This window comes from Triticum urartu, chromosome 7 (genome assembly GCF_003073215.2).
Source record: "Triticum urartu cultivar G1812 chromosome 7, Tu2.1, whole genome shotgun sequence".
Classification (NCBI taxonomy): domain Eukaryota; kingdom Viridiplantae; phylum Streptophyta; class Magnoliopsida; order Poales; family Poaceae; genus Triticum; species Triticum urartu.
This window is the reverse complement of record NC_053028.1, coordinates 627,614,411-627,625,490: the sequence shown is the minus strand read 5'-3', so window position 1 is coordinate 627,625,490 and position 11,080 is coordinate 627,614,411. Positions and strand designations below refer to the sequence as shown.

At 47.3% G+C, this 11,080-nt stretch overlaps 1 long non-coding RNA gene across 3 annotated transcripts; it reads right to left on the bottom strand.

Annotated features, from left to right (window-relative positions):
- Positions 1-368: 368 nt before the first annotated feature.
- LOC125524838 lies at positions 369-3,300 on the bottom strand. 3 transcript variants are annotated; one of them, XR_007290979.1, is made up of 4 exons: positions 2,682-3,300; positions 2,130-2,297; positions 1,497-1,668; positions 614-644 (listed from the first exon to the last, which is right to left on the bottom strand). It is a non-coding gene; the product is annotated as an uncharacterized LOC125524838 (long non-coding RNA). The 3 variants fall into 3 exon arrangements; XR_007290978.1 differs by having other exon boundaries at positions 369-635; positions 2,130-3,300; XR_007290977.1 differs by having other exon boundaries at positions 2,130-3,300.
- Between the last annotated feature and the right edge of the window lie 7,780 nt (positions 3,301-11,080).

Below are 11,080 nucleotides of genomic sequence, written 5' to 3'. Positions count from 1 at the left end.
GGGCATGCCCATCTGCTAGCATATGTTGGTGTCATTTAAAAATGTTTGAAACTAGACCATGTACAACGGTGGGTGTCCGGGGTGGTCAGAAGGCTCCGTATGAGAGCACATTGTTTTTTGACACCTTTGAAATGGCCCCAATTTATTTTCAGGGCCCATGACCAATTCAAGGTGTCATGTCAAATTGTTTGGGTTTTTTAACAATTTTTGCATTTTTTTGAGTTTTCACGGTGAAAAAAGGCCGATAAATGGCCGGACATGTTACAACATGTGAATGGTGTCAGAATTCATTCAAACCTGGAATGGATGCCTAATATGGGCATGTCCACATGCTTACAATAGTTAGGTCCATTTATTCATAGCCAAAAACCACCAGTAAAAGAAGACTAATTCAACTATATCGTTTGTGCTATTAACCTAAAGAGCATGCTCTGCTTAGTAAGAGATTAATTAATTAAAAGGGGAGGAAGAAGCAGAGTACATCACACAGGCTTGCATATATACAGAGTGGGGAAGTAGGTGAAGCTCACCTTGGTATGTTGGCATCAGAAGTGTCGCTTCAGAGGACAACCAACAACATTCCAACAAAAAGCCAAACATATACGAGGACACATCAAGATACTTAGGTGAACTCACTGTTGTAGCTTGAAAGAAAAAAAGAAATCAATTTGGAGGCAACACCAAGGAAAGATAGGCAAAACCAGACCTACTATCAAATATATTGAATATTTCAAAAAAAAGGTACAAACTGATGAACGTAAAAATGAAGAAGACACACACTCAGACTATTAGCTTGGAGCAGTGCTACGGGGACGATAGAGTTTGGACGACTCGTGCATGATGATTAAATCCAGCCGAGGAATCTCGAGCCCAGCCCAGCAGCGGCCGCTGGATCCCTCGGTCATGCAGTTATCGTCCCGACATTGTCGTGTGTGGAGCACTTTGTCAGAAGCGACAAGTTATCCTTAATTATTATAGTACGCTCATTCCACACCATATTGGAAATACAGAAATATAATCTTCGAGTAAATTTAGCATTGAAATATAAAATGAATTTATTAGTTTTCCCTGGTAGAAATTGACTTGCTATTCACAGCAGGGACTCTCCTCTTTTAGTTATATGTAGCATTTTATTGTAAGACTCTCTTGGACCCTTGGGTACTATAGAGACACACCATAATTTAGCAAGATGTATTGTAAGACTCTCCTCCTTTATGTAGCATTTTCCGATGTTGTGCATGATGTATCCCTATCGTGTCGTGTGCATTACCTTTTTTTAAGGAAAAATGAACGTACACAATAAGGGCAATAATGTGCGTTCCTGACAACAATGATAGGCCAACTCGTGATTATTTCTGAAGGATTGTAACTATAACCTACAACTACAACTTTGATGGTAACCGCACAGGATGTATTCTAGGTCCCTAACCTATGTTTGAAGTATAAACACATAACAAAATAAGAAAGAGATGGAATAACAAAATGCAGTTACATACTTCAGTTGTGTCATAAGTCCAACACGCACGCATTTCTGCCCATTGGAAGCTCCGCCGCTTGATTGCCGATGCAGGAAGCAGACGGCGCCCGGGTTCTTTGTGTCACTGTACTTCCGCCGGCCAGGATTATATCTTGCAATAAGGATGATGCCTTGTTCATGAGTTCAAGTCCCTACATGGATGTCCAGATGAACAAAGAAAATTGTAAGGATGCTATGAAATTACACCAAACATTGCCATAAACCAATGTGCTATATGAACACCATCGAATAAGTGAAAGTAATACTTGAGACCGGCAAAGTCATATCTTGCAGAAAGTAGGTGTGACATTCAATAAAACAACATGTGCACAACGGAAGTCGAATCTGTTGGTTTGCCTGCAGTTACCTTAAGAACGTGTTTCTCTGACAGCAGAAATGTAAATGCATAGGCTTTTCGAAATATGTGAAGCATAGTAAGTCATTACCAAAAACCACCAGTAAAAGAAGACTAATTCAACTATATCATTTGTGCTAACAACCTAAAGAGCATGCTCTACTCAGTAAGAGATTAATTAATTAAAAGGGGAGGAAGAAGCAGAGTAAATCACACAGGCTTGCATATATACAAAGTGGGGAAGTAGGCGATGCTCACCTTGGTATGTTGGCATCAGATGTATCGCTTCACAGGTGGGGCGCTTCCTAAGCCGTGTTGGCCACTTCTCCAGGCTGCTGCATCGTGCATTCCACTCACCACTGCCACACCAACTAAAGAGGGCCTTAACCACCTGCCTTGGGCATGTAAGCCTCCATTTTAAGCCATCTATAGAGGGAAGAATCACAGAAATTATGAGACGACCTTCTAAGAATGCCGAGGGCCTAGTGGATAGAGAAAAATTAAGGCAATTGGCAAATACAAAATGGTGGATTATAACAAATGCTCTAAAGAAATGAACTCTCACTCCGTTGATGCTCTTTTGAAATACTGATCTAAAGGTTCAGAAGACATCGATATTGCCCTATATCAAGTATACTGTGAATTCATAACCGCGGGCTCAGTTGAATTTGAGGAGTATATCAAGTATACTGTGAATTCATAACCGCTGGCGCAGTTGAATTCGAGGAGTCTAAGAAAGCTTAATGCAGAAACATTCAAACAAGCACCAAACTGAACGAGCATTGAACGTATAAAATCATTCTTGCAGACCTAGTTATTTGCCTGGAACCATTCATTGATTTTGAGAAAACAAGGGGCATGTCTTGCATTAGCCACGGGATTTTCAGACACAACACACAAGGATGCTTGGGAGTTGAAGTCGAGGAGGGTGCCGCGCACGCCGCAAAACAGGAAGTGGCGTGCCTGCCAGAAAGCCATCGCCGCCGGTTGCACCGCGCCGCCGTGTGGGAGATACAGAGAGAGGGGGAGGAGGCCATGGTCAGTAGGGGAACGGCCGGTTCGAGGACCAGGTAGACGACGGCGCACCCGTGCCGGTGCCGCTGTGTCGCTCCGCTCGATCTGGGGCCTCCCCTCCCCTTCCCTTCCCATCCCTTCCTTTGAAGAGGAAGGAAGGTGAGGGTCATGGAAGAGGGTAGAGCGGCGGCGCTGGAGGGAGAGGAGACCGCCGGAGTTGGGATTGTGTGGCTGGGGGTCTCGGGGCAGAGGATAGGTGTGAGAGGGGGCGACCGAGGTGGGTGGAGAGCGGGCAGGGATGCGGCGGCTGCGCGGCGAGTTGAGAGCGGGAAGGGATGCGGCCGCTGTGCGGGGTGTGGCGGCACTAGGGTTCGTGAGAGGGGAGGGGAGCGGAGGAGAGGCGGTTGGAGCGGGGGAGCGGGGGAGCGGCGCCTGGTGTGCGAGCAGAGATGCAGGCTGACGGCTTGTGGTGGGGGTGGGGGTGATGCGGGCCGCTCGCTCATGGACTATTCATAGCGACACGTGGATAGCGTGAGCCTGCCTAGCACCCCCTTCATCCTTTGTATGTTCAATGCAATTTGCAATTTTATTCATTATAAATCAACATGAACATTTTCTTATGAACTAACCATTTCTTGAAACACAAACATTTCCTAAATTTGTGAACAGACAACTCAAAAAATGGGATTTTTTAAATTCCAGGATAATGTTTAAATTTTTAAACAATATTCGAACACAGGAACATTTTTGGATATTCCAGACAATATTTGAATTTTTTTAACAGGTTTCAAAATAATAATAATTTTCAAAAAGGTGAAAAATGAAGGAATGAAAAACTAAAAGAAAAACAAAACAAATGCTTAGGCTTTGGCAGAACTAGCGACGACATTGACGCCAGATGGGCCAGCCCAAGCATTCGGGGTTTGAAATAGTTCATCAAATTTGAAAACAAATGCTCACATATTTGATTTTTTGGATATTTTCAAAATCAATCATTAAAGAAAGTTTATTTATTTTGGAAATAAAGTTTGTCAATTTGATCTTTTTAGTCACATTTTATAAAAGTTCACTGGATTTCATAAAAAGTTCGTAAAAGTTGAAAAGAGTTTGTGGATTTGAAAAACATTCATGCATTTGAAAAAGTTGACTCATTCTGAAAAAAGTTCATGAATTTTAGAAAAATGTTCAAAAATTTAAGAAAAGTTCACGACATCGAATAGTGCATGAAATTTAAGAAAAAAAAATCACACTTTTAAAATTAAAGTCGTGAATTGTTAAAAATGAAAAAAAAGAATAAATGTCCAAAGAAGCCAAACAAGAAAGCAATGTGTTGTTTAGTGTTTATTTGAAGAAGGAAAAAAAAGTAAAGTAGGCACACCAGGTCAGTTGTCCTAGTTGGTGAATGCAATTGCATTTAATCGGGAGGTCAAGAGTTCGAATCATGTCGCCGGACATTTTTTCGCAATGGGGCTGCATATTGTTGTGGTCAGGCGGTGGTGTGGTCCATGATGCTAGCGAGTGTGTGTGACCCGGCGTGGTTGTGCTAGCTACGGCGGGCATCATCGATTTGGTCTGTGGTGGTGGAACGGCCTGCCTGTGCAGGGTACCTATTTAGTCAGCGTCGAAGCATACTTCGATGTTGCCCTACTCTTTCCTGCCCTTAATTCTGGCGTTGATCCTCGATTCGAGGAGGCCTTCCCTCCATACCCCTAACCAGGTCTATGCGGACGCAATGGGGCTGCATATTGTTGTGGTCAGGTGGTGGTGTGGTCCATGATGCTAGCGAGTGTGTGTGACCCGGCGTGGTTGTGCTAGCTACGGCGGGCACCATAGATTTGGTCTGTGGTGGTGGAACGGCCTGCCTGTGCAGGGTACCTATTTAGTCAGCGTCGAAGCATACTTCGATGTTGCCCTACTCTTTCCTGCCCTTAATTCTGGCGTTGATCCTCGATTTGAGGAGGCCTTCCCTCCATACCCCTAACCAGGTCTATGTGGACCGATGCCGAAGGATTGGTCACATCCGATGTTTGGACAGCTGTCGGTGTCAAATCGACGAATCTCAGACCCTTTCTACGGAGGTAATACCCTACGTCCTGCTTGATTGATCTTGATGAATATGAGTATTACAAGAGATCTAGGGTTACGCAAGGTCGGTTACAGAGAAAGAAATCTACATAGTTGGCCGCCAAGCTTGCCTTCCACGTCAAGGAAAGTCCCATCCGGACACGGGTGCAGTCTTCACCAGTATTCAATGACGAGGTGTTCGGCACATAGATTATGTTCGGCATTGCAAGGCGGGTTCCTCCACCGATGACTCCCGAGTAGTGTGTTCGGCCTTCCATTTAATGTTGTACCCCTCGGCTTCTGTGCATCAATAACTTCAGTTTCCACGCGTCGAGCGAATGTGAGAGGTCGGGGTATTTTTGCATATACCACCCCGACCGTACCACAAAGGTGCCTATTTAAAGAGAATAGATCTCAGATCCATTCCACACCCTGCGAAAAATCCTCAGAGCTTGCTAAGAAAAAAAACCCACTCCAACATGGCTAGCGCTCCCAACTCTTCCTCTCGTCCCCACGACTCCAAAAAGGGTGATTGGGAGAGATGTTCCGTATCACACAGTCAGCTGGCGAAACTTCAAACACATGGCTTTCTTCCCCCCGCGGACTTGGTCCCCGTACGAGAAGGGATGACGTCCTTTAAGGGCGGGGCTCAAACGGTGAACTTCCTCAATCCGTCCAGGGGAGAACAAGTATGCTTCGTCCCCTTCTTGTTAACAGGTGTCGGATTTCCAATCCATCCCTTCCTCCGAGGTCTGCTGGAGTATTACGGCCTCCAATTGCACAGTCTCACTCCCGTCACTATCCTTCATATTGCGGGTTATGTCGCTCTATGCGAGCTATTCCTGGGCTGCGAGACCCATTTCGATTTATGGAGAAGACTATTCTGCCTCATCCCTCGTAATCAAGGTGGGTCAATTTTTGAAGTGGGAGGAGCCGAAGTGTGGCACATCATCGGGACCGAATACCTGCCCGGCACGCCGAAGAAAGCTTCCGAAGAGTGGCCTTCCGAATGGTTCTACATCGACGACGTCACTCTACCCGACCCTGTCCGTATGGGCCTCCCCGAATTTTCAAGTGCTCCGCTGAAGAAATGCCATAGCTGGCATCCTCGGAGCCTCGAGGAAGAGGATAGTGCAGAGATCAGCCTGCTGCTGGGTAAGATTAAGACGCTTGCCCAGTCCGGATTGTCAATAGTCGAGGTAATGGCGATCTCTATAGTGCGGGGGGTCCAGCCACTGCAATACTGAGGGCTGCCCATGTGGCATTATAAAGGGGAAGATGACGCCTCACGCTATGGTTGGAAGGCCCCGAAGACCCCCCCCCCCGCCCTGGCCAAAATACTGGCCGAGCTGTATAAAGGGGAGAAGGAGGAGTTCACCCGTCTTCAATATCGAGACGAATTTTCCATGTATAATCCTCCCAGTTGAGTAAGCTTCAGTTCCACTATTTTACTCGTGTCCCTGAATCATTCTTGACAGGCAGTATTTTATCTGCTTATAACAGGAATGGTGAAAGGCTGTCGAGGGATCCATGACCCTGCTCCTCAGCCAGAGAATCGCAACCGGGATCTTGACCCCAGATATGAAGAAGATCCGAACATATTTATGAAGCTCGGGGATGGAATATTCTATCAGATGAGCTATGACGGTACAGATGTACCCATTATCGCCGATTACCCGGGTCTCCTTCCTGCTTCACATGTAAGTAGTCCGGAGATACCTTGTCCAAGAGAGTTTTCTCATTCCTCCTCACCCACCGCATTGTCCTGTGCTCGAAAGGGGAGGCGTTCGGCGCGCCATGCTGCCCAGGGGGCATCTCCGAAGAGAGCGTCCCCCACACCAGGCAAGCCTTCGAAGAGGAAGGCAAACGAAGATACGGCCGAGCCTTCACCAAAGAGGTATGAATTTGCTAATATGCACCTTGGCAGTCACATGCAACTGTGACCTTTCCATTTACCCTGTATCAGGAAAAAAGGTGTGCCAGACTATATCCAGGGGTCCGGCCGGTCATACTTCCCACAGCCAGGATCCAGATCATGCCGTGAAGACAGGGGCTGATGCGGGGGTGACGCCGGACCGTCCTCCAGCCAAGGATTCGGCTGATGTATCCGTCACCAACTCGGAAGTGGAGAGCGCCATGAATCATCGACGCCGCAGGGCCATCTTACAACACCCTGGTTTTTCAGAAGAGGCATTTAAAGCCTTCAGCTCGTCTAATGCATATATCCGAGCTTCTCGAGATGGGCTTAGCAGAGCCACAAAGCAGCATTTAAAAGATGTGCAGGTAAGTTTACTTTGTCTGACTATGATAACCATATGCCAGTAGCCCCCGAGACTTGAAGCAGTTGGTACAACTGATTTAAGTATCGTTGTATAACCAGGTTCTTACGGAGAAGAACGACCTGTTAGCCCAAGAGCTAGAAAAGTGCCAGACGCAGCTAACTGCTGCCCGTGCCGAACTGGAGAAATCCAAGAAGGCGTCACCTAGTAATGTTCCCCTCCATCGATAAAACAGAATGGTATACCAATAATGTTAAACATGGTTGCTTACCTCCTATCTGGATCACTAGGTCAACTGCAAGAACAACTGAAAGCTGCCCAAGACAGAGAACGAGAAGCCAAGAAGCTGCTAGCCGCGGGCGAGCGTGTGCTCACAAAAGTCGTACTAGAGAAGAACAAGCTCCAGGATTCGAATACCCGATTGGGCGAGGATCTGAAAGATGTACGGGCCCAACTAGCCGACTCCGTGAAGGAGAATAAAAGGCTGCGCGGTGGCATGTTCAGTATGTGGCCGACTTTACTTTATAATAGTTCGGAGATATCAGGAACTGACATAGTTATATCTGTAGGTATGTTGACCGGCCGCCCCGAAGATGAGATGTCCGGATTCTCAGGCGATCTGCTACAAGAGATGTCGCGTATTCATGAGCAAGCTCGGCAGGCGATGTGAAGCGTTGCCAAAGCTTTGTGGCCAGCTGCCTCCCCTCCAGGAAAGATGGAGGAGCTCGTAGAGCTATTCAAGGGGGCGCGGGGGCGCTTTCGATTGTGGAAAATATCGGCATGCCGGGAAGGGGCTCGAGAAGCCTGGGCCATGGTGAAGACACGGTACACCAAGCTTGACCCAAATCATATGGCTCGGGTCAGACCTCTAGGGTCAGACGGGAAGGAAGTTCCCGTTAATTTGGTGTATGACCAAGTAGTAGTAGCTGCCAAATATTCTCAGCAGGATTGTAAGTTAGATAGCCTGCTGGAGGGTATAGAGGAGGAAATTTTTGAGTCGAAATGACTGTGTATTTTTCGGTCTAGCTGAATTGTAAAACGATTGTCATGGCATACCTTTTCGCTTTGCCCTCTGGACCCGAAGGCGCAGAGTGTTTCCGAATACCCGTGCGGCCGAATAGACCGGGGTATGCATGGAAACCAGGCGTAGGGGTCATAGTTGCTTGAACAGACAAGTTGTATCCGGCTAGTTATGTTATATTGAATTATGTAAGAAACATCTTCCAGAGAGAATAATTCCGTTAAGGGTTCCTTTCCCTGGGTGTGCATGCGTTAGAGTGCATGTCCGAACTGTGATTGAAAAAATCGCAGTATATATATATATATATATATATATATATCTTCTGGGGGTTCGCAAATGGAGCGAATGCAAAAAACATCTTTAATTCACTGACCGAATATTCCCTTAAGAACGCTAGCTTTCGGCTTTACCCAGTCTGAGGTACACATCCGGATGACCCGGCAGTAAGAATCGCAGAGGTACTCCCTTTATGCCCTAGCCGAACTAACGGGAACGTAGGGCATAAGCATAGGAGCCAGGCAACCCAGCTTGGCCAAACCTTAAGTTATATCGATGCATATAATGGCGAAGAAAAGGTACATATGGGGAAAACACATATGTGATGAGCTTGATGCCCGGAGAATAATAGCAAGCTTCTGTACAAGAAGCTCCCAAGTATAATGGACATACATATTTGAAGGTATATGTGTGCGTCGAAGGTGCGTGGTCTAACCACACGAAAGCTTTATGTCTAAAGAGAAAAACTAAAAGAGAGAGAAAGAAAGAAAAAAAGGTATTATGGAAACAACAGGGAGAAGGAGACGAACAAAGAGTTCGGCGCTTAGGCATAGAATCTTCGGAGTCTGGCTGCGTTCCAGGGGTTCGGCTCGAGGCGATTGTCTGACGCATCACGCAGGCGGTACGCTCCTCCGGTGAGGACTTCGTCAATGATGAAGGGACCCTCCCATTTGGGCTTGAGTTTGTCCTTTTTCTTCTCCGGCAAGCGTAGAATGAGTTTGCCAATGTTATAAGTCTTGGCCCGTACTTCTCTCTTTTGATATCTGCGGGCCTGTTATTGATAAAATGCGGAACGGGCTTTTGCGACGTCACGCTCCTCCTCCAGGGCATCTAGGCTGTCCTGCCGATCGAGCTCGGCCTATCTCTCTCTCTCTTCGTACATGCGCACCCGAGGTGAGTCATGTATAATGTCGCAGGGTAGCACAGCCTCTGCGCCGTACACCATGAAAAAAGGTGTGTATCTGGTAGTTCGGTTGGGCGTGGTCCGCAGACCCAGAGCACGGAGTCAAGCTCCTCGACCTAGTGTGTGTCTGATTTCTTCAAAGACCGCACCAGCCTGGGTTTGATGCCGCTCATTATAAGACCATTGGCCCGTTCGACTTGACCGTTTGTCTGCGGATGATAGACAAAGGCATAATCGAGCTTGATGCCCAGATTAGCGCACTAGGTTTTCACTTCATCGGCTGTGAAATTAGAGCCATTATCAGTGATGATGTTGTGTGGGACACCATAACGGTGTACGACGCTGGATATAAATTCTATCACCGGCCTGGACTCGGCCATTTTAACTGGTTTGGACTCTATCCACTTAGTGAATTTATCCACCATGACCAGCAGATATTTTTTCTTATGGATTCCTCCTTTAAGGGGTCCAACCACGTCCAGTCCCCAGATCGCAAAAGGCCAAGTGATGGGGATTATTTGTAGGGCAGTGGGGGGCATGTGGCTTTGATTGGCGAAGACTTGGCATCCGACGCAGCGTTGGACAAGGTCCTGTGCATCTGCTCGGGCCGTCGGCCAATAAAACCATGCACAGAAGGCCTTGCTAACAAGGGCCCGAGCTGCGGCATGGTGCCCGCCGAGACCGGCATGAATCTCAGCCAGGAGCCGCCGCCCCTCCTCCTCGGAGATGCATCTTTGAAGGACTCTGGTAGCGCTTTTCTTATAGAGTTCTCCGTCGTGAACCTTGTAGGCCTTCGAACGCCGGACAATGCGGTGGGCCTCATTCTGATCTTCAAGAAGTTCCTTCATATTAAGGTAGGCCAAGAAGGGTTCGGTCCATGGGGCAATGACTGCCATAATGAGATGGGCCGACGGTGTTATTTTGGTGGCTGAGCCTCCGATGATATCGGTGTGTTCGGAATCTGGGGTTGTGTTCGGATCCAGACTAGTGTAGCCGCTTTCCCCTGCCACACCATGGATGGCTTGAAAAGCCTTTCTAGAAAGATGTTAGGTGGGACTGGGTCACGCTTGGCGCCGATACGAGCAAGAACGTCCGCCGCTTGATTACTTTCTCGGGCCACGTGATGAAACTCGAGTCCCTCGAACCGAACCGACATTTTTAGGACGGCATTATGATAAGCCGCCATCTTCGGATCTTTGGCATTGAAGTCTCCATTTTTTTGAGATATTGCAAGGTTTGAGTCCGCGCGCACTTCCAGGCACTGTATGCCCATGGAGACAGCCATCCAAAGACCATGCAATAAGGCCTTGTATTCGGCTGCATTATTGGAGTCTGTGTATAGTATTTGGAGTACGTACTGAATGACGTATCCTGTGGGGGACGTCAAAACGACGCCCGCTCCCAGCCCTGCCAACATTTTGGAGCCATCGAAGTACATAACCCAGTTGGAATATGTGCCGTACTCTTTTGGGAGTTCGGCCTCTGTCCATTCGGCGACGAAGTCAGCCAATACTTGGGATTTAATAGCTCAATGTGGTTTGTATGTGTTATCAAATGGAAGGAGCTCAATGGCCCATTTGGCAATCCGGCCCGTGGCATCGCGGTTGTTTATTATGTCATTGAGTGGTACTTCGGAAGCCACTGTGATCGA